The sequence below is a fragment of the Lissotriton helveticus genome, chromosome 9 (assembly GCF_964261635.1).
Source record: "Lissotriton helveticus chromosome 9, aLisHel1.1, whole genome shotgun sequence".
Taxonomy (NCBI): domain Eukaryota; kingdom Metazoa; phylum Chordata; class Amphibia; order Caudata; family Salamandridae; genus Lissotriton; species Lissotriton helveticus.
The window spans coordinates 1,190,894,508-1,190,917,877 of record NC_136070.1 but is presented as its reverse complement, the minus strand read 5'-3'; the positions used below and the strand labels follow the sequence as shown (position 1 = coordinate 1,190,917,877).

At 46.6% G+C, this 23,370-nt stretch overlaps 1 protein-coding gene across 1 annotated transcript in view; it reads right to left on the bottom strand.

Annotated features, from left to right (window-relative positions):
• LOC144782335 (contactin-4-like) overlaps positions 1–23,370 on the bottom strand; it is a 964,244-nt gene that overhangs the window by 422,186 nt on the left and 518,688 nt on the right. The window lies entirely within an intron of this gene.

Genomic DNA, 23,370 nt, shown 5'->3' with positions numbered 1-23,370 from the left:
CAAACTCCCCTGGACCAGAAACAAGGATCCTGCGGCCGGTTTCAGGGAATCACCCCTCATCAGCCAGTCTAACTTGAATTCAGTGACGCAGTGAGCCCAGGACCCACGTCTGGGCATAACCTTCCCACTTAGGGCAACAAAAGCCAAAAGAACACATGATGAATGGAATTCTGAACAATGGAAACACTCACCCCTAGTCACAGTTCTGGGTTTAATCCATTGTTTTTTGCTAACAACACTACCCCAATGTGGACCCAGCCATATGCCTAATCAGTCTTGACCCTGTTCCTCATGGGAACAATCCAGCCCAAACTGCCAAGCGAGGTCTTCCCTGGACCAGAAACAAGCATCCTGGGACCGGTTTCAGGGTATCACCCCTCATCAGTCAGTCTTGCTTGAAGCCAATTCAAGCAACTAAGCAGGGTTAAGATCAAGTACCACTGATGTACATCACGTTTGAGGCATAGACTGGATCGGGACTCTGTTACTGAATGAGATTGCTTTACAGCCGGGCCCATACCACGCAGATTCCCCAGTCATGAGGAACATATGCCTAGCAAAGTGTCTACACACTCCCACATGTTTGCCTGCTCTTCCTTGCATCAGTTGTGACAGCACTCAAGGGTAATCTATCATGTCGCCTGCTGTCACGTAGACAAATAAAGGAAAGCAATTTATTTTCAAACCACTCTTTGTCGAAATCAGGCTTTGGAGCTTACCATCATGAGTAGCTACTGGTAATACAGTTGTAATTCGAACCAGGTGTATTACATATTTCCATTCATCACGTCGTAGGTGCAGAATTTAGCAATAAGGAAAATATTAGCACTGTGTCGGCAACATCAGCTTAAGGCGGGGGTTGCGGGGGTCATAAAAGCCCGACATGAGGCGGATCATAGTTTCCACTAAATTAAATAATACTATTTACTTCCCAGCCCTTTGCTATGTCCCCTACAAAACCTCTATGAAATGAATTTAGGAGATGGTGAAACAATGGCTGCAGCTGCCAAAAGTCTCAAGGAAAATTGACATCTTTTCACTATTGGATCTAAAATGTAACAGTTTGTGTAAAGTTAGGACGACTGTGATCATAGTGAGTTTAGATCAATTCTAAGAATTTAAGAACCTTCTCTGTTTTTTCTCTGAGAGGCACAACCCTCAAGGTGAGTGCATTTTTTAATCTATTACACAAAAGAACATCTCCGTCCACTGCCATTGCTCCTCAGGGATTAGAATGAGCACACCAGGACAGGTGCACAACTTCATAAGGGAGGTCTACATGAGTGTCCACAGCTCAGTATCTGTGACCAGCTACAGGCCACAATCTGATGCATTCCTAGATGTCTTCAAGAACATTGCTCCCCTTTGAGCTGCATCTGGCTGTTTGTGAACCTGTTTTATAGTCTGGTCGGCTGTTTTTTCGCTGTTGATTTCCCTCACATTACCACAAACTTTGCCCCAGCAAGAACAAATGCCTGCGGTCTCCCAGACTTTACAAAACCCTTCTACCGCGTATCTTTACAAGTTCAAAACTGCCTGTTTTGCAAATGTTAGCCACATTTTTAGCCATCTGATTCACTAATTGGGTCACAGACTACTCCAAAATACTATCCTCCTCACTGGATCAGAGCAGATGTCCTCCAAAACATTCAAGGGCATATGTACAAGAAAATACCGGAATGCTGTGTTGCGCCAAAATTGGCAACACTGCGCTCTGCCATTTTCAAGACACAGGGATGCACCGTATTCACAAAAATATGGCACACCCCTACATTTCCCCTAGCACTGGCGCTAAAAAACTGCAGGGCTCCTGCGCAGGCATTCTTGTTACAAGGGTGCATGCACTGCAGGGGCGATTGTTTATGTGCAGGAAGGGACACCTTCCTGCACATAAACAATCTTGAAAGGTGCTTTGCTCTTTCTTTTTGTGCATCAGAATGCGACACAAATAGAAAGAGCAAAAAACGAGGAGGAATTAATAATTTCTCCTTGTATCGCCATTCTAAGACCAGATATTCCCTGGTCTTCCTTTTTGGTGCTGCCCCAACCAAAAAAACAATAGGTTTGCGGTGGAACGAGCATAGCAATGCCCATTGTCTGCCCCTTTCACACTAAGTGGTGCTTGAAAAGGGTTATTGCAGAAAGGTTTTAATGTCAGCGGAGCAATGGGTGCACTGCCAATAATAGATACACAAAAGAACAATTAGGTGGTGCAACTAGGTGAGTGGAAAAACCCAATAACCACTCATAGGTTAAACCAGCAAGCTGGTAAAACACAAGGATTCATGGTGCGTGAAAAGGGGTTGTATTTACAAGGCAGTGTTGAGCCACAAAAAGTGGCCTAATGCTGGTTTGAAAATATGGAGAAGGGCAAAGCGCGACCAGAACGTCGGTAAAAGGGATGTTCTAGTGGCGATGTCCCCTTGTACACATGCCCCTTAGTATTCTTAGACCAATAAACACACTAGTCAAATGTATTAAGTATGCTTTATTTAGTCATATATCATGACTGCAAAAGTTGGTGTGAGTCAGAAAGCATAGTCGAGTGGAAAAATAAATGTTGCAGCGTGACTGGAAGTGAGCGACATCTGAAGCATATCGCAGGCTGGTGACAGAGGGCACATATTTTCCAACATCCAGGGGGACTAGGTGCCATCTTCCATAAATAAAGGTCCCAGTAGACCTTTTGGAATCCTGAGGCCAAAAGGGAGGTGGATCCTGGGGATCTGTCACGTGGATCGAAACTATGACTCAATCTTTCAGAAGGTTGCGCATGGCGATGAGTGGCGCGGTTCCCTGTGAGACTCAATTACCGGCTGCAGTCAGAGCGGCCCGCGGCCCATGCTTACCACGGCTGTTCCCAGGGTGCAGTAGCAGTGCAGAATCTCTCTACCGCTAGCAAGCAGGCACAGATGTCGTGTTGCTAGCCTACACCCCCCTAGGGAAGCCTCTGACAATGGCTGATCTACTTCTGATCTGATCTTTGTCAGCTTTGGGTCTGTTGAATAATGAAGTGATAGTAAAATCTGAAAGAGCAGTTTTGGGAATGGATGTGGTGTTACAGACAGAGCTGAAGACTCTGGGACTAGGCAGCCACGCCATTCGACATCCTGTGTTACTGCTGTACATGAAGAAGGTTCCAATGACCGCGGGTCTAATTTGCATATATTTTGTAACACAAGAAAAACAAAAAAGCTGAAGGGACCCCATAAGTTCTTCTGTGTGGACTGCGTCCAGACAGAGCATTCATAACAAATTAATGATTGAACATGACTTTAGACTTTACATTCCAAAGCCCGAGTGGTTTATTTCACTTTTCTTTGACCATTGTTTGAAAACAAGATTAAACCATTCTTTTCATGTCATCTTGTCGGGCAGCATTTTGTTTAGAGAGACAATTTCATACTGTTAGAACTGGGGGTCTCTAGTTGGCAGAGGTAGGTACCACTGTCCAAATAGGGACCCTTGCTTCTTGTCAGGGTAAGGAGGAAACCCTCTGAGATAACCTCTGCTCACCCTCTAGGTAGCTTGGCACGAGCAGTCAAGGCTAATCAGAAGGCAATGTGTAAAGTATTTGTACCAACACTCACAGTAACACAGTGAAAACACCACAAACTGACTCCACAAAAGCTTAGAAAAATAAAGGTATTTAATCTAAACTACACAAGACCAAAACGACAAAAAAAATCCAACATACACAGTTCAAGAATATGGTTTCAAAAGAGTTCTTAAGGTTGCGATAAAATAATCCACAGTTGCGTGAAAAGTTCACAGTTGCGTCACGTTTAGCCAACAGTACCTTTAGATGCGACAAAGTTCCAAAAGCAGAAGCTAGTGCGGTGGAAAACAAGCGATGCGTTACTCCTGAGACCTTGGGGAGGCGATGCGACAACCCCACTGCAGCAGCGGGCGTGTTGCGACGAATCCGGTCTGTATGGTGAGGAAGGCCACTTGTATGGATTCGGGTGCGTAGGTTCCGTAGGAAGTTTGTTCTCGCAAAGGCACGATGCGTCGATCTCGTAGGGGCTGCGACGATCTCCGGGGTGACGATGCGTGATCCAGCGGCGATCTCTCTCTCGCAGCTCCTCGATGTGATGGCTCTGCGATGATGTTCGCAGCGACGTAATGCGGTCCGCAAGCAAGCGGTGAAGCGATCTCACCCAGCGGCGACAGGCTCTGCGACGACACTCGCAGCGATGTTAGTCTTCCCGCACCGGTCTGGTGCGTCCCGCAAACGAAGGATGCAACGGCTCTGGCAGAGGCAACAGGCGCTGCGACGATCTCGGCCTTCGTAGCGGTGGAAATTTCCTCGCACTGTCAGGGATGCGCTCCGCAGAGAGCGATGCGATAACTTTTCTGTAGCAAAGTCTACAAGGCTTGATTTCCAGCTCCCCAACACAGGTACCACTTCCAGAGGCACCCCACATGGGCCACACACTCCAGGAAGGACAGAACTCTCTCAGTAGAGCTGAGGGGAAGCTGGGGGTGAAGTCCTTTTGTTCCTGGGACTTCAAAAACAGGGAGCCAGCTCTTCTCAGGCTCTTGGAGATTCCTTCAAGCAAGGGGACACAGCACAAAGCAAAGTCCTTCCCCTCTCCTTGGCAGCAAAGCAACAGCAGGGCAATCCAGCAGAGCAACAGCTGGACAATCTTCCTTCTTCAGTTTCAGCTTTCTCCTTGGCCGAGGTTCCTTCTTGATTCCAGGATGATCTAATTTTCTTTTGTCAGTGGTCCTGTACTTATACCCCTAAAAGTATTTGTTCCCTTTGTGCAAGAGAGCTCTGAGCCCAGTCTGAACCAGTTCTGGGTGTTCCTGGAGCACTTTGTTTTCCTGGCTTCTCCTTTCCTTTCAGAGTGAGGGGCAGGGTCATCAGCCGCCCAGCAGGAGGTGGAGCCAGCATTGTGGAAGGCAGGCACAGCCCTATTCAGGCCCAGGTCCTATCTCCTCCCACCACTCAAGTTGCAAATGCAGTCATTCAGCCTAGGGCTGACTCAGCCAGTCTCCTGGGGAATCCCCAGCCCCTGTCACTCTCAAACCAGACAGTCAATCCACAAACAGGCCAAGGCACACAGAAAGGTTAGGCAAGAGAACAGCAACTTTCTAAAAGTGCTATTCTCAAACACAGGAGTTAAAAACCACCTTTCCTAAAAGATGTGGTATTAAATTCTGAGTTCAGGGATACCAGACTTTTATGTCCTATCTTGCGCCAATGGGAAGATATGCTGGTAGCCACTGTAGCCGGCATACCCCATGACAGCCTATGGAGCAAGATAGCCTTGCAGCAGTGAAAAACGAAAATGGCTGTAATTCACTACCAGAGCATGTCACCTGCACAAGTACATGCTCTACCTTTCACATACACTGCACCCTGCCCAAGGGGGTACCTTGGGCCTTCCATAGGGGTGACCAACGTGCCAGAAAGGGAGTGGTTAGGCCTGGTCAGTGGGGACACTGACCAGAAGGACATGGCAGTTCACAGACTGCACACAGGCACTGCAGTGGCAGGCCTGAGACACCATTGTAGGGCTACTCATGTGAGTGGCACAATCAGTGCTGCAGGCCCACTAGTAGCATTTGTCATCACCAGCCCTGGCACACCCAGTGCACTTTACTAGGGACTTTATGGTGATACAAATATGCCAATCATGTATATACAATCACAATTTACACAGGGAGCACTTACACTCTGACACTGATCAGCAGTGGCAGAGTGTCCAAAGCATCTAAATCAGCAAAAACTAAATCCAGCACAGCATCAAAAAATACAGGAGGTAGAGGCCAAAAAGACAGGGGAAACCACGCCAAAGATGCCAGGTCTAACACATACTTAAAAAAAAAATCATACACAAACAACTTATAATGCAACACAGTAAGATACAATAAACAAAACAATGAACTTTTGTGATGTACAATAACAATACAAGTAACCAGTCTTTGTTTCAAATCTGTACCGTACGGACACTAAAAGTTAATTGACAGAGGCTTCTGCCTACTGTCCTGCCCGTGTATAATGCTTGGGGAATAGTGCTTTTAAGGGGTGTTATCCTTGTGGGGTCAAGATGGTTGTAGAGTATTTCCTCATGGCACACCCAGTATGTCTTATCCCTTAAGTTGGAGTCAACACGTTTCGAACCCCATCCTGCTGGGGGGGTTCTCCTCAGGACTTGGACTTGGTCTTGAGAATTCGTTGTCGAAGTACCAGGAAGTTGATTCTCGGCAGCGAGTGCTTCTTTTGGGCATTATGCCTGCAACTTATTCCGTTATGGGGTACCGGAATCATTTAGGGGAGAATAAATCTCTGCAGTTTGTACACTTCTTTATCACGTATCTTCTTTCTTTTGTCAGAAGTGGTCGAACACTGCAGTGTTCGTGGATGTCCGCTCAGACTTAGCTGTTCAAGCTAAGAATGGTTTTATCTTGTTTTCAAAAAATGGTCAAAGAAAAGTGAAATAAACCACTCGGGCTTTGGAATGGAAAGTCTAAAGTCACGTTCAATCATTAATTTGTTATGAATGCTCTATCTGGACACCCTTCATGTTATAAATTATTATAGTGGTCCAGTCCAGGTAGTGTAAGGACCCAAGCCTTCTTTGCTTAAACAACTGTGTGTGGACTGTAGCATAAAGTGCACAGCATCACAGTATGCCATTCACAAACAAAGAGAGGCTCTGGCTGACAGTACACACTCGCTTTTAATTTATAAAATGGAGTTATAGCAGGTTGGACTAGTCTGGGAAGCTGACATGTCACTTCCAGTATTCTGAGGCGATGGGAGGCGTGAATGAAATCCGGCTCAAACACAATCAGTCCTCTCTCTCTCTCTCTCTCTCTCTCTCTCTCTCTCTCTCTCTCTCTCTCTCTCTCTCTCTCTCTCTCTCTCTCTTTCTCACTCTTTCTCTCTCTCTTTGTCTCTCTTTCTCTCTCTCCCTCCCACCCTCCCTCCTTCTATTCTCTTTGCCTCTTGTTGCTTGCGTCTGCCCCTGTGTGGCTTCTTCCTCACTACTACCCTCCTTCACCCTTCCATCTTGTTTTTTCTCCCTTCTCTTCTGATTCTCCCTGGTTTACACCCCCGCCGCCTCACACCTATGCTTGTCACTCAGCCTCACAACCGTATTTACTTTCTCTCCAACTTCTTCGGTCCCCATGAATGTTCTCTGTGTACATTGACCCATACCGCACACACAGGGGCAGAATCAGATTTTTTGAGAAATGGCTGCCTCTGTCGGAGACAAAACCAGCACACAAAACACACACTGGCCCCCATCACCTGAAAAGAATTGTTCTAAAAAGTGAACCAATTGAGGGAACTGACTAAGCCAGTCATCCCTCATAAAAAAAGGCAACTCATCTTCATTGGCCTATAACTCATACTTCAGATCTAACCATCCACCCCACATCCCCCTGCGGTCAACCACGCAGGACCTCACAGTTCAGTCAAGTCTCACAGTCAAAGCTGGCCCACTGCCTCAATGCCATTTCTAAAATTTGTATCTTCTGGGCACCCTGAAACAGTGCTGGTCAGACTTCAATGTGACTTCAATGTTACTTCCGTTTCAAATAACATTTACCCCATGCAATAACCCGAACAGTGGCAGATCACAATAGGTTAAACTTATCTGACCTCTAGTTCCCTCTACATCCTCTTGTACAATCCAGGATGTCTCCTCACCGCTGATCCCTGCACCCAACAAAGTAGAGTCCTTGCCTTAATGATCCATGTAGTTCAATGGGCCTGGTGGGTTACAGCACCTGGAGATGGAAGAGGAGGTCCACAGCCATGCCACATTGGTGGTGGGACTACAAACTACCCATCCCTACTACAGGGAGCAGGCGTGAGGCCTAGGTACATCTACAGCGCATACCACTGCTACAATAGTAAGGAGGCATCACTCCCCCTCCCTTGATCTTCTGTGAAACTATTTCAGGTGTTATCCACCCCAGTGTACTTCTCTTTCTCCCACAGTCATCTACACGTTTATTTACTTCGGTGTTTACTTCCATGCACCTCATCACATAGTTTTATCCCATTCGCAACACAGTCTCCCTTGTGTTTCAAGTCAGCAGCTCACCCCACGCTTCCTATCCATCCTCTTTTTCACTTCCTGCTGCCTTTGCTGAGCCCTCTATGCCAATACTGACTGAGGCATTTTTTTCTCTTATGTTCTATTTGCCCGCTTGAAGTATACTTACTCCGCCTTCATCTCTGAACTGGTGGGACATCTTGTTGGATAGGTACCGCAGGGGCATGCTAACTGTGCTCCCCTCAAGAGATGGTGCAATAATGCTTTTCCCATGGGAGGCCACTGGGTGGGGGCAAAGAGGGTGCCAGGGCTCCTCCAGGGAGCAACCTAGTAGAGGTGTGCCTAGGGTGCCCATGAACAGAGAGAAAAAAGACATAAGGTCCCATTCTCTCGTGACCTCTTTTCCTGAGAGGGGTCCTAACCATCCCTGCGAGAGTGAGTCTAGTTTTTCCATGTATTCATCCTTGTGAGGGACTTGGGGCTCCACCTCAAGGGCAGAGGTGGGGTGACCCAACACCAAAGCATGGAGCTCAGCGGAGTTCTTGTGATCATGCCTTGCTCTCTGCATTGCTGCCAATACTCTAATTTTGGACACAGTCTCGTACAAAGGATTTCCAGGTATGGATCTTGCTGTGATGCTTAAGTTACTTTGCCTTGCCTTTTTCTTTTGGAATACAAACTTATTTATGAAGGTTTGCTGAGTATGGTCCTTGCTGTCAAATGTTGTAAGTAGGTTAGGAGGCAGCAGGACACGTCTTCAGGTTACAAGATAGATTTATTAAGATAGCACGACAGAGCGTTACACCTCGTCAGCTGACTAGACCATCAACTGACAAGACTCGAACTTTCACATACAAGTTAGAACACTCACTGGTACTCTGGGAGGCTGGGAAGGTGGGAACACAAAAGAAGGCCTACTGACACCAAGTAGCCATATTGAAGGAAGCACACAAATACTACACCACACTTGTCTTTCTTTCATGCTATTGGCCTTCCCTCCTTCAGAATATAGAATCATTTATGAATGACAGCCCGTATGTTTCTTATTCTTATGGTTTTCTCTGTGTATTGTAGTGGTCTACTTAGGTGGAAGATAACTTCTTTTCTGAATGGTGGAGTTGCATGGTCCTTGTTCTCAGATTTCACTCTGTGTGATGTTGTTATTCCCCATCCTCAGTTGGAGCAGTCCCTTGTCTACGTAACACAGCCCTGCATGGTTCTTACTCTTGTGTTTTAGACTCTTTAATTCACTCAACTCCTCTGTTGAAAGGCATCCTCGTTTATTATAGCTGTCCCATAGCAAATATTGCTTTTGTGTCTGCTGTCTGTGTCAAAATTATGTGCCTTCAGTTGTATTATTGCTTTGTTAATGAATGTTGGCCCTGAACAGTTATTGTTTATGTGCTTTACACTCTGTGTTTGTGCTGACTGCCATTTGTAATAGAGCTTGATTTACGAAGATTGGTCCCAGTGCATTTGCTGCTTTGGTGCTTTACCCTGTTCATTGCTATTGCTCCGCCCCAGTTGAAACACAGCTGTATATCTTGAGGTTGGCTTTTTGCTTTCATCTTTATGCTGCCATCAACACCCTCACTTGGGATACAGCTTCGTTCATGAAGGTTGGACCTGCACAGTCCTCGTTCTCACGCTCGCCTCTCTGCGCCTGCGTCAGTCCCCTTGGGTGGAACATAGCCTCACCTATGAAGAGTAGCCCTGCGTGGCGCTTACTCTCAAGCACACTTCTATATGCTTCATTTCTAGGCTCTCAATTGGAATAGAGCCTCATTTTATGCAGTTCTTGCTCTCATTATTTGCTTTCTGTGACAGCACCAGAATCTTTAGTTACAGCTTCGTATGAGTGTTGGCTGTAAGCACTTCTTGCTGTCCTTCTTCGCTTTCTCTGGTGGCGCTGGACCCCTCATTCATGAAGGTTGGCTCCATATGGGTCTTGCTTGCATTCTTCACCTTTTGTGATAGCTATATTCTCTTTGGTTGGAATTGAGCCTCGTATGAGGGTTGGCTGTAAGTGGTTCTTGTTGTCCTTTTTCACTTTCTCTGTTGGCGCTGGAGCCCTCATTCATGAAGGTTGGCTCCATGTGGGTCTTGCTTGCATTCTTCACCTTTTGTGACAGCTCTAGTCTCTTTGGTTGGAATTGAGCCTCGTATGAGGGTTGGCTGTAAGTGGTTCTTGTTGTCCTTTTTCACTTTCTCTGTTGGCGCTGCAGCCCTCATTCATGGAGGTTGGCTCCATGTGGATCTTGCTTTCTTTCTTTGGTTCTGTGACACCTCTAGTCTCCTCGGTTGGAAAACAGCCTCGTATGAGGGTTGGCCGTAACCCGTTCTTGCTGTCCTTCTTCGCTTTCTCTGGTGGCGCTGGACCCCTCATTCATGAAGGTTGGCGCCATGTGGATCTTGCTTGCATTCTTTGGTTCTGTGACAGCTCTAGTCTCCTCAGTTGGAAAACAGCCTTGTATAAGTGTTAACTGTAAGCGGTGTTTGCTCTCCTTCTCTGAATGTGGATCTTGCTTGCGTTCTTTGGTTCTGTGACACCTCTAGTCTCCTCGGTTAGGATGCAGCCTTGCATAAGTGTTAACTGTAGGCAGTGTTTGCTCTCCTTCTCTGAATGTGGATCTTGCTTGCGTTCTTTGGTTCTGTGACACCTCTAGTCTCCTCGGTTAGGATGCAGCCTTGCATAAGTGTTAACTGTAAGCGGTGTTTGCTCTCCTTCTCTGAATGTGGATCTTGCTTGCGTTCTTTGGTTCTGTGACACCTCTAGTCTCCTCGGTTAGGATGCAGCCTTGCATAAGTGTTAACTGTAAGCGGTGTTTGCTCTCCTTCTCTGATGGTGGATCTGGCACGCGTTCTTCGCATTCTGTGACAACGCTAGTCTCATAAATTGGAATACAGCCTTGAATGAGGGTTGGCTGTAAGCCGTCTTGCTGTCCTTCTTTGCTTTCTCTGGTGGCGCTGGACCCCTCATTCATGAAGGTTGGCTCCATGTGAATCTTGCTTGCGTTCTTTGGTTCTGTGACACCTCTAGTCTCCTCGGTTGGTATACAGCCTTGCATAAGTGTTAACTGTAAGCGGTGTTTGCTCTCCTTCTCTGATGGTGGATCTTGCATGCGTTCTTTGGTTCTGTGACAGCTCTAGTCTCCTCGGTTAGAATGCAGCCTTGCATAAGTGTTAACTGTAAGCGGTGTTTGCTCTCCTTCTCTGATGGTGGATCTTGCATAAGTTCTTCGCATTCTGTGACAACGCTAGTCTCATAAGTTGGAATACAGCCTTGAATGAGGGTTGGCTGTAAGCCGTCTTGCTGTCCTTCTTTGCTTTCTCTGGTGGCGCTGGACCCCTCATTCATGAAGATTGGCTCCATGTGGATTTTGCTTGCGTTCTTTGGTTCTGTGACACCTCTAGTCTCCTCAGTTGGAAAACAGCCTTGTATAAGTGTTAACTGTAGGCAGTGTTTGCTCTCCTTCTCTGAATGTGGATCTTGCTTGCGTTCTTTGGTTCTGTGACACCTCTAGTCTCCTCGGTTAGGATGCAGCCTTGCATAAGTGTTAACTGTAAGCGGTGTTTGCTCTCCTTCTCTGAATGTGGATCTTGCTTGCGTTCTTTGGTTCTGTGACACCTCTAGTCTCCTCGGTTAGGATGCAGCCTTGCATAAGTGTTAACTGTAAGCGGTGTTTGCTCTCCTTCTCTGATGGTGGATCTGGCACGCGTTCTTCGCATTCTGTGACAACGCTAGTCTCATAAATTGGAATACAGCCTTGAATGAGGGTTGGCTGTAAGCCGTCTTGCTGTCCTTCTTTGCTTTCTCTGGTGGCGCTGGACCCCTCATTCATGAAGGTTGGCTCCATGTGAATCTTGCTTGCGTTCTTTGGTTCTGTGACACCTCTAGTCTCCTCGGTTGGTATACAGCCTTGCATAAGTGTTAACTGTAAGCGGTGTTTGCTCTCCTTCTCTGATGGTGGATCTTGCATAAGTTCTTCGCATTCTGTGACAACGCTAGTCTCATAAGTTGGAATACAGCCTTGAATGAGGGTTGGCTGTAAGCCGTCTTGCTGTCCTTCTTTGCTTTCTCTGGTGGCGCTGGACCCCTCATTCATGAAGATTGGCTCCATGTGGATTTTGCTTGCGTTCTTTGGTTCTGTGACACCTCTAGTCTCCTCAGTTGGAAAACAGCCTTGTATAAGTGTTAACTGTAGGCAGTGTTTGCTCTCCTTCTCTGATGGTGGATCTTGCATGCGTTCTTTAGTTCTGTGACACCTCTAGTCTCCTCGGTTGGTAAACAGCCTTGTATAAGTGTTAACTGTAGGCAGTGTTTGCTCTCCTTCTCTGATGGTGGCTCTTGCATGCGTTCTTCGCATTCTGTGACAACGCTAGTCTCATCAGTTGGAATACCGCCTTGTTCTGAAAGTTGGACTCGCGCGTCACTCTGTGTGATTCATGGGCCTCCCCTCAGTTGGATTACCGCTTCATTACTGATAGTACCCCCTCAGGGTTCTTGCGCCAGTGTGGCGCTCTCGCGTCTCTGATGTCACTGCAACCAACAGCCTCTGATTGTTTTCCATCTATTATTTTATATGTCCTGTTATGAAAGGGAACGTGACAGTAAGCTAAATTTATTTCTGCAATTAAGCTCAGCTCCCCATGGAAGCGCGAGCGAGGAGGAGAGAGATAATGGGAATCGCAGCAGTTACCGCATCAGAGAGACGGGAAGCCTGGCTGGCCCGCGTCTGTGCAGCCAGCTCAGAAGGGCTGCCAGGGATGCTGCTAAAACGTGCCCGCTACCACCCTATGAATTATTGAGGGATATTATCCATTCCATCCATCACCCCCTCTGCTTTGATTTCAAAACTACCACAAAGACAGCAAGAAAAATGGGCCAAAGAGAAAGCAGTCAAGAGATTCCTGACGCGAGCCGCGAGCACGACTCTTTGGCGCGAATTTAAATTCACGACAGCGACTGCGTCTTTAAGTGACTCAATCCCATTGCTTTCTAGAGGGAGATTGCAGTGCAGATCCGGTCACACTGGCCGCTCTGTAATGATATACAGAAAGACACAGAAATCTGCCATGAATTGGAACTAACTTGTCAATAATAGGCTGCAGGGTCTTGGAGAGTGAGATTGGAGAGAACAGGAAATTTCAATGATAAGAGTGTAAGGGATGCTAAGGGGGCCTAGGTCTATCATTGCAACAGGATCTCTGTTTCCCTTAATCATTACAAAGAGGACCTGAAGCCATCCTTGGCACCAGATCTCTGTTTTCTTTCTGCTTTTCATCGTCATTACAGATAAGGTATGAGCCTATTCCTGCGCCAGATCTCTGTTTCCCTGCACCTTTTAATCGTCTTTAGAACTAAGATATGACTATTCCTGCACAGGTCTCTGTTTCACTTTTTTTTACATTTTTTTCTTTTTAGGAGTTTTATATAGCGCAAATTAGACCCGAGAAATCGGGTATAAGAGTGCTTCAAACAAGCACAAGTTTTGTTACAGAAGGACACATTCATTTTTGTTAGGCATGGGGAGATTAAATGATTTGCCCAGAATCACAGGATGTTGAGCGTCGTCACCGAGACTCGAACCTGGTTCCCCAGGTGCGAGGTCGACCGCTCTAGCTGTAAGGCTACATCCTCTCCCCTGTCATTTTAATTAAGGTATGAGCCTATTCATGCACCAGGTCTCGGTTTCCCTTCTGAATTATAAAGTATGACTATTCCTGCACCGGATCTCTGTTTCCCTCCTTTTCATCACCAAACATGCTACCATGAGGTCAAACTCAGATTCCAAAGGGCATGCCTTAGTCCACTGAGCCACTACCAGACCCAGCCTTTTGGTGTGGCGCAGGTTTCTCACAGAAAGTAAATGGCTCTATTGAGGGTTCTAAGCATAACTTTTTAGAATGCATTTTGTGTCTGCATAGGTTGAAGAACCCAACCATGGGTAGCTTCATATTTTAGGCAATTTATAGGGCCATAGTTTGTTGTGTGGTTCGTGTTTTTAATCTAAGATACATGGGGCCTCATTTATGAGAAATGACACATCGCTGCGTGAAAGCAGCGATGCGTCACTTCTCAGTGCGCCCTCCTTGCGACATACCTGATGCGTCATATTTAATGTATGACGCATCATGTCGCATGGAGTTACAGATACGTCAGTATTCCTGACATATCTGTAAGCACAAAAATGACGCATTGCTGGAGTGTGTCACAAAAGTGACGCAACTCCAGCAATGCTTCCTTTCACTTGGGGCAAGCCCCATGTGAAAGGGCCTGCGTCAATCTTACACCTGCTGTGAGGCAGGCGCAAGATTTTGACGCAACAGCGTCCTAGAAGTGACGCTGTGAAATCTCATAGATTTCACTGCGTCACTTCTACGAGGCTTACTTGCGTCAGAACGCCCACCCTGCATAAATTATACCTGATGCAGGTATAATGTAGCAGAGGGGTTTACAAAGTGACGCATCTGCTTAGATGCGTCACTTTGTAAATAGAGCACAACCGGAGGCCTGTTTTACGCCGCCGATGCGTCACAAAAAGTGACGCATCTAGAGCACAAAACTGACGCAAGGCCTCATAAATGAGGCCCATGGTATGGTTGAGTTTTTAGTTCTATCTTCATTGTTTGCTTCAGGCATCTGATGGAATCTGCACAGATTTATGGGATTAGGTAGTTGTATCTCTGCTGGAGTTTGCGTTTTACTTTAAGACCTGAGGAAGCTGTCAGGAAGTTCAGCTACAGTTTCCATTGCCCCTAGAGGCCAAAGACAAGTAGCACAATGACGTAATAATTCTAATGTGGCAAAACGAATGTCTTTAGAAATGTGATAAAGCATGCTTCACATGAAAAGACAGAGGACGTTTGTTTGAACTTTAGGTGTTATTATTGTACCAACTTTTTTTTGAAGGTGTGTAATAGGGGGCACTAGTTTACTGCAAGACTCTACCGAAAGTTAACAAGTTTCACTGTTTTTTTTAAAATTGGACAAGCAAGACTTTGAGATAAATGAGCTGTTCTTTTGAATGTCCTTTAATGAATGAATGAATATAAAAACTGTAAAAAGCATGATAATTAAGGGGTAGATTTACAATAAGTGGCACATCCCAGTTATTGTGCGCCATGCTTCCGCCAACATGGATGCGCCGCATTTACAATGCAGCGCACCATGGGGCAAAAACGTGACGCATCTGTGCCGTAAAAGCGGCGCATTGCTGGAGTTGCGTCGCAAGGGCAACGCAGCTCCAGCAATGCTCTGGGGGGCCCTATTCTTACAATGCTGCGTAAATCCTTACGCCTGCTTCAAGCAGGCGCAGGGTTTTGACGCAGCATGGGCCCAAAAGTGACTGAGTGAAATCTTGTAGATTTCACTCAGCCACTTTTAGGAGGCGTTCCTGCGCCAGAACGCCCCCCCTGCGCAGGAACGCCTCCTTCTGGCGCAGGGCTTTACAACGTGACACATCTCCCAGATGCGTCACGTTGTAAGTACCCCGCACCATGGCGCATCTTTTGCGCCGCCGCTGCGTCACAAAAGTGACACAACAGCAGCATAAAAGGGGTGCAAGGGGCTTGTAAATCTGCCCCAGAGTGTTTTTATGCGGAAATCCACCCTATGCCACTTGCCAAAGTGAAATGATTGGTGACATGCTCGAATCTGTGAATATTGCTCACCAACGTGGCCTATTTCTGTATTTTTAAAACACCCAGATAAGGGATTTTGAAGTTCAGCCAGCATAGACTTTTGTTAGCTCAACATCTTCTCATTCAGGGCCACTCAAAAATCCTTAAAGACCCCTGTAAGTAACAAGGGGTGAAGTTTTCTCAGTAAACAGGGGCTGTGGGAACAGGGCCTAATTGTAGGCTCCTCACTGCAGACTACATGCAGTTCGGCACTCAATCCAAGGGCATTGGCCATAGAAACAAGAACAGATGCTATTCCCTCTGGCGAAGCAGCCACGCAAGGCATTAATAGAGGGATAGAAATCTAAGGCTAGCATTCAGTAAGTATTCTCTACAGTGGTGTAGCAAGGTCAGGTGGTACCCGGTACGGAAAATTTCTTGTCACCCCCGGCTTGACAAAATGGCAAAAGTATGTGTTTGAAAACACACATATTTTTTCCATTTTGTCACCCCCCTAAGTGATGACACTTGGAGCGGCTGCGACCCACTGCACCCCCCTTCCTACGCCACTGATTCACTATTGAATGATTTCATTTCAGCAAACATTGTGGTGTCCAAGACTCAGTTCTGCAAAGTCAACTTTGAAAAAGGTGGTTATCATTCATCTGTGAATCGGTGTGGGGGGAGGCGGTACACAGCTACATGTTATTTATTTATTTGTGCAAAAATACTCGGCGGGAACGATGTGCTGTGACACTAATGGCCTCTGGGACACTGGCGCTTGGCAAGTAGCAGCGTTAGAGATTGAGACATATTATGTTCTTTCCAGGGTCTTACCAGCACCTCTGTTATGGTAGCTGTAGTTTGTTTTGAGTTCTCTTTTCAATGGTACCTGACATTAACGCATCATCTACCACGAAAGTGAGTAAATCAGCAGCGGCACAAATTAATGGGAGGAGTTTGGAGGGGGTCTAAGCAGGGAGACTGGCATTATGTGATGCTGCAGCTGAGGCTTTTTCTACATAATTATGGATTTTCTGTATTTGTCACATAATCCATCATCTGCTGCATAATTGGCAGATTTGGGAAAAAAAACTATACTCAAATGGATTAAAAGTTGCGAAAATGCAGAAATACATGTTGAGGCACAGTGTAAGGCCGTTTGGAACCTTTCAGTTGGTCATTGCTGTAGTTGGGTGTTAACCTGGAACTAAGGAGCTAAAACCTTTACCCAGACAGTGTTAATGTGTAAAAAATGACAGAATAATGTTGTAATAATATCACAAAATGGGCCGGATTGTTCCTCATAATTAACCTTCTCCTGTCACATAATTTAGTAAACCCTGCCACATTTATTTTATTTATTTATTTACGGAGTTTTTTATAGTGCGAAATTGACCCGAAGGTATTGGGAAACAGAGCGCTTTACATAGCACCAGTTGTGTTACATGAGGATGCATTCATTTATGTGATTTGCCCAGAATCACAGGATGTTCAGCGTCTTTGCCGAAACTCCAACCCGGTTCCCCAGATTCGAGGTCGACCGCTCTAGCCGTTAAGCCAATTCCTCTCCCCCAATAATTTGGCTCTCCTCTGTCGCATATTTCTATTGGCCCTGGGTATAAGTAAATCAGTGATAAACGGGGATGTAGAACTGAGGGTATTCTAGAACAAAAGTTCCACTCTCTTATACTTGTGCAGCACAACAGCTGGGTGGGTTTGAACTGCTCCTCACTAAATGTAACGCGCTTCGGTGAGATTTGATTCTACAGCTATTGGTGGACTATCACAATGCCATTATTACCTTAGCCTCTCCCAAAAATATATTTTACTGCCTACAATTAGTTTAAAATGCTTCAGTCCGACTCACCACTTGCACTCCAAGAAATACCCATATGCCTCCCACCCTCATTCCGGCATCATTGACCCCCCTTGCACGTTTTTGCTGGCAGATTCAGTTTTTTGCAAGTGTTTAGCAGATGTATGGCATGTGCTTGGTGAACGCTCTCTCATGGTTTGAAACACATGTTTGTATGCCCAGTTCATTGCTTTGATGCATGTGTCGAGTTGGTGGGTTCTTGAGTTAGAAGAACAAGGTGCTTCCCATTTTAATGCAGATGAATTGGGGTAGTTCGTTGTCTGTTCTCCATTGTTTGTTCTAGGTGTTTTGCACAGGTGGCTGGACTGTTAACAAGAATAATTTTAGGAGCGTTCCTTCCATAATTTAGTACAAGTGTTGTCATTTCCTGAACGGTATTAGTACAGAATTTCATATCAAAATACATGCTGCACTATTATGCGTGTGTCCTGCGCACATAATATTCAAGGGCGTTAACAAGGTTTATCAGACTTGGCTATTATCAGCCACCGTCCATCACTTCCCGTGCATCCCTTTCTCTCCCACACTCGCTAGGGCTTGCATAGCAAGTGTGGCGCCGCCATGTTGCTTGATGTGCTAAGCAGGGACCTCTCTGTGGGTGATTGCTGAAGCCTTGTATGGGAAATGAAGTGCAGAGGAGAATGCACATGTGTTTGCCTAAATCTCTACAGGACTTGATTACAAGTTGGCATTTTGTTTACAATAATGAAAGGGGGAAGAGGGACATGAGAAGCCTGGCCTGAGGATGGATGAATTGATCGTTTAACAACTAGTAGGCTGGGACTGCGCTGAGCTGCTGGCCATGTCTGGATCCCGCACAGCCAGTGGTAAGAGGAACCTGGCTTCCAGATGCGTACAAGTGCTCAGAAGTCCATCATGGGAATTAATGTATTACAAGATGCACCTGTACATGACTAGGCCCTTATCACAATGGCAGGCTCCTCCTCCACTTCAAACACAATCTTACACACCATGGGCAGTGGGTACAGAGGGGGGGAGGCATTATTCCCACAGGATGGAAGATCTTCACTTAAATGCCAATTTCTCAGAGTTAGAATTAGTCATGTTCTCTACTCACTTCCCTCTATGTCACTCATATCGAGGGCTTAATTTAGATGCACCTTAGAACGTTGGCAGTTTTCTTTTTATTGGCTAGATCATCATTCTTGGTGCATGATATCTTTTTTTCAATTTTCCAGAGTAGTGATTTGGGAAATTGAATTACTACTGTTCCCAAGCTGACTTTAGGAGCAAGTTCTGCAAAGGTGCATGTCTGTGCCCTCTTTGTGGATCCTCGGAGAATGCCAGATTACAATCACTCCCTAGGTGACAAGACTGCATCAATGCTGACGTCTAGGTCACAAGTAAACAGCATATCGCCAGTGGGAGCTATATGCCGCGCTACCCTGTCTTTCGCCTGCATCATCGAGGAGTTCATCCAATGTCATACTAAAAATAACTTGATTTTAAAAAGTGCTAAGCACCTCTGCTGGGTGTAAGTGCTGCAAGTAACAGGATCTACTGTTAACCAATGTATTGTACTCAATTTCCCACTTTAAAAAAGGCTGGAAGGCTTGATGATTGAAAATTATGACGTCCAGATCTCCACATTAATCAGCAGCAAACGTTTAGCTCACTGAGCAACCCTAAAATGTGAGTGGCGGGTCAGTGATCACTCCTACAACATTTTGGTAGATCCCAACTGCCAGCGATATCTTACGAACCAATTCGATAATGGAAAATGTAATAACAGTGGGTCATCACGCTCTTACCACTGTATCTCACTGATCACCTCTCAACTACTATATCTCGCGTACCCAGCCCTCTACACGCCAAATCACACACTAAGAAATGAAAAAAACACAAGCAAACATTGAAAATGTTCAGATCAAGGAATAGTGTAAGTATGAATCTCAGCATTCAAGAGATGCAAATGTGGACATTTGAGGTCAAAAAGAGGGGCATTTCTTCACTTCTCAACAATATGTCATGCAGATTTTCTTTTATTGGGAGAGATAATTGATTGTACCCTCTGCAACAAACCCCACACTTGCAATGTGGCTGGTCTGACCCACCCTTTCGAGTCTCTTCTTTACTCTTCCCCATAACTGGGCATCACAGGGTAGCGACTGGACTATTTGATCTTCGCAGACACTGAAGCACAAAAACTACCTAAAGGATTACATTAGAGGATCACAATATAGTACATTAATGGCAGTAAAGCGGAACGATGGAACAGCAGCATAATAACACACACATGACAAACACTTTAATACCCTTGGCTGGCCCTTGGTATTCAGAGCTAAAGAAAAAGTCATTAACCCCTTGAATGCGTGCGAAATTTGGACAGCTCCCGGCCGTCCGATGCACACGTCACCCGTAGCGTCGGACGGCCAGGAGCCATCCGACGCATCCAAAGGGTTAATATTAACAAGAAGTACAGGGGCAATGAAAAGCTCCTCACTGAGAGTATATCCCAGCAATATCCCAGCAATGCCCCAGCTGGTTTTTGAGCTGGGTTGTGGGGGGCAATTTAGCACATTCCTCATCGCTTTCAGCCAACTCAGCAGAGCGCCTTTAACACAAGATGACATTCCTGGTTTCTGATTCAGAAAAACAGCAGAATGAAATTAAATCCAAATTTGGCAGAAAGTTAGATCTATACTCAGAAAGCATGCTTTTTTGATGTGGCATAAATCAGTTCAGCTGTTTAGGTAAGAGCTTGGAGTAGACATGAAGTTGATTAAAAATTAGGTATATCAGGACATTTGGTTCCGTGGTAGTTCAGCTGCACCGAATATTAAAATTAAATTAAATGTAAAAATAGGGCCTTTCTACTTGGACAAGAGAGATTCTACTCCTGTTAGTCCATTGGGACCAACCAATCTGATTAGCTGACTACAACTCTGAAGAAAATGTTGCAGCCACCATTATTGAACTCAAGGACTCAGTTTCTCTCTGTCCTAAAATTGTTTGTAGAAAATGGTGTAAGGGGACCAGGTAGGGCGGTCCTGACACCCAGGCAGTTGTGGGAGACTCAAAGAACCCTCAGACCCAACTCTTCAGATGACTTCTTGAACTGTAGAATATTCCGAAAAGGACTGTTCTGCAGCTCTGCTGCAAGAAGGCCCGCTCTGCTGCACTGCTGCTCTGCTGCCTACAGCCTGATTGTAAAGGACTGCACCTGTATCTTGAACCCAGGACCACCAGAGTAACTTCAATGGCTAGTTGGTTGGCTTCTCGATCAGAAACGGCTCCAACCCCCTTGAACACTGCACCTGGAATCTGCCTGTGGTGAGTCTTAACACCCCAAGTGGTGTCACTTCAGTCCTGAACCCTTGGAATTGGGGCTAAAGGTGCTCTGCCAGCCAGCAGTGGTCTCCCCAGAACTGACTCAGTGTGACGCAAACACAGCTCTTGGTAGGGCCTCATGAAAACTGATGCAGTGTGAGGAAGCCTCAACCCAAGCCAACATCGCAGCCTGTGCAGCTCATCGGAACAGCGGATGCACAACAAATTCTCAATGCGTACCTCACAGTCTTTCCTCGTAATGGTTATAAATGAAAATGATCACGAATAAAAACATGGGGCTGAGCACATTTTCAGTCTGGTTGGCAGTGAGCTACTATCTGCTCTTGGCTTGTTTTACTTAGTGTCATTTTCCTTCAGGTTCTGGGCTGGGGTGCCAAGTGGACCCAATCCCATTTTTATTTCTGATTATTGTTTGTTATGAATTCACCCTCTGAGATCTTTGCTGTTCTCCTATAATACCAGAGGACCTGAGCCCAATGAAAACTGGTGGGAGAGAGTGGCAGGTCCTGCAGTTGTCGCATCATCTTGACCAGGAGTCAATCGCCCTGTTTGGCAGCTCAGCACTGTTCTTAGCGCTGCGTGGGTAGCACGTTTGTTTTTAATTGCCCGTTTTTCATTTCTGGTTTTTTTTTGTTCATATTCCCCCTGTTTTTAGCGGGGAGCTGTCCCCTTACCTCCACATAATTGGATTGTCCACCGCTGTTTTAGCGGGCCAGGTTCTGAGGGTTATTGGGGCTTTGCCTCGTTTGGTCTTTGGGCGCCATTTTGGGAGGGGCAGTGACGCATTTGCAGCGCCATCTTGAGCGTCCTAGTGGGGCGGTTCTCACCTCACCTGGAGGCCCTATTTAAGGCGTTTTTTTTCCGCTGCTCTGTCTTACCAGGAGTCAATCGCCCTGTTTGGCAGCTCAGCACTGTTCTTAGCGCTGCGTGGGTAGCGCATTCGTTTTTAATTGCCAGTTTTTAATTTTCTGTTATTTTTTTGTTCATATTCCCCCTGTTTTTAGCGGGGAGCTGTCCCCTTACCTCCACATAATTGGATTGTCCACCGCTGTTTTAGCGGGCCCGGTTCTGAGGTTTATTGGGGCTTTGCCTCGTTTGGTCTTTGGGCGCCATTTTAGGAGGGGAAGTGACGCATTTGCAGCGCCATCTTGAGCGTCCTGGTGGGGCGGTTCTCACCTGCGCCCTCGCTGTGCCTGAGTCTTGCCAGAGTCCTGCCCGTCTGCGCCCGTCAGCGTCCCGGAGGCGTCGGAGCGGCGGGTGGGGCTGGCTTTATAGGCTTCTCATCCGCGGTCGTGAGATGGTACACTATTCGGCGCAGGAACTGCGCTCTCTGCAAAAGGTATCTTGCGCCTGCTACTCTGTCTTTCCCGGTCGCTATAGGGGGAAGAGGCAATGTCCTGGATGTGGTTGGTCGCCAGGGTATGCCCCGGCCACTTTATTGAAGAGAGGAGTGGGCAATGTGAAACATCTCTGCCTGCTCCTGAACACCAGATCTGTGCGCAGACATGCTCAGGAGATCTTTGATCTCCTAGTTACGGAAAAACCACTATGTCTAATGCTAACAGAGACATGGCTGGGGGATCTGTCCAATCCCGATATCGCCTCGGCAATCCCTCCGGAATATAATATCTTTAGGCAAGATAGATTGGAGGGGCGGGGTGGAGGGGTGGCTCTTGTGGTGAATAAGCTTGCCGCCTGCTCCATTATCCCTATGGATACTATTACAGGTTCTGAATCTCTGGCCTTTTCTATCGCACTGGCCCCCCATCAGGCTCTTAAAGGGCTGTTGGTCTATAGACCCCCCCGGACCGGCTGGATCCTTTTTTGACAAACTGCAGGCAGCAATGTCAGGGTTAGCCTTGAGAGCCGAGCCCTGTGTGCTGGCTGGAGATTTTAATTTCCATATGGATGAGGGAGAGGACCCCGATGTGACCAAACTGCTTGATATCACGGCCCCCCTTGGCCTTGCCCCGTACCTCTCAGGCCCTACACACGATAGGGGACATACCCTGGATCAGGTCTTTTCTACGGCCCCTTTAGAGGGTATAGAACTTTTTCCGGTGCTCTGGTCCGATCATAGGCTGGCCAAATTCTATGTGCCGGGCCGTGTGAAATCATCTATTACTGCGCCTAGACAGCACGGACCAGTATCTAGGGCACTCCATCGGGTGACTCCAGAGATACTAGCTCAGGCATCCCTTGACCATCCTTGCCCCCTCTCTGGCGATTTGGAGCGGGATCTAGAGTCTCTGCAGGTGTGGCTGACGGATAGGCTGAATGATCTAGCCCCTGCGATGGCCCTCGGTCAATATCGAAACGGATTTCTGCTCCTTGGTTCACGGAAGCACTGTCAGCCTCTCGTCGGCAGTGCAAGGTGGCTGAGAGGGCGTGGTGTGTAAGGTATGACCCGGCGGCCAGGCTGGCCTACAGGACGGTGATTAAAGTATATCATCGCGATATCCTCCATGAGAAAAAGGGCTACTTTGCCAGGAGGATAGAGGTAGCCCCCAATTCATGTAAGGAGATCTTCACTAT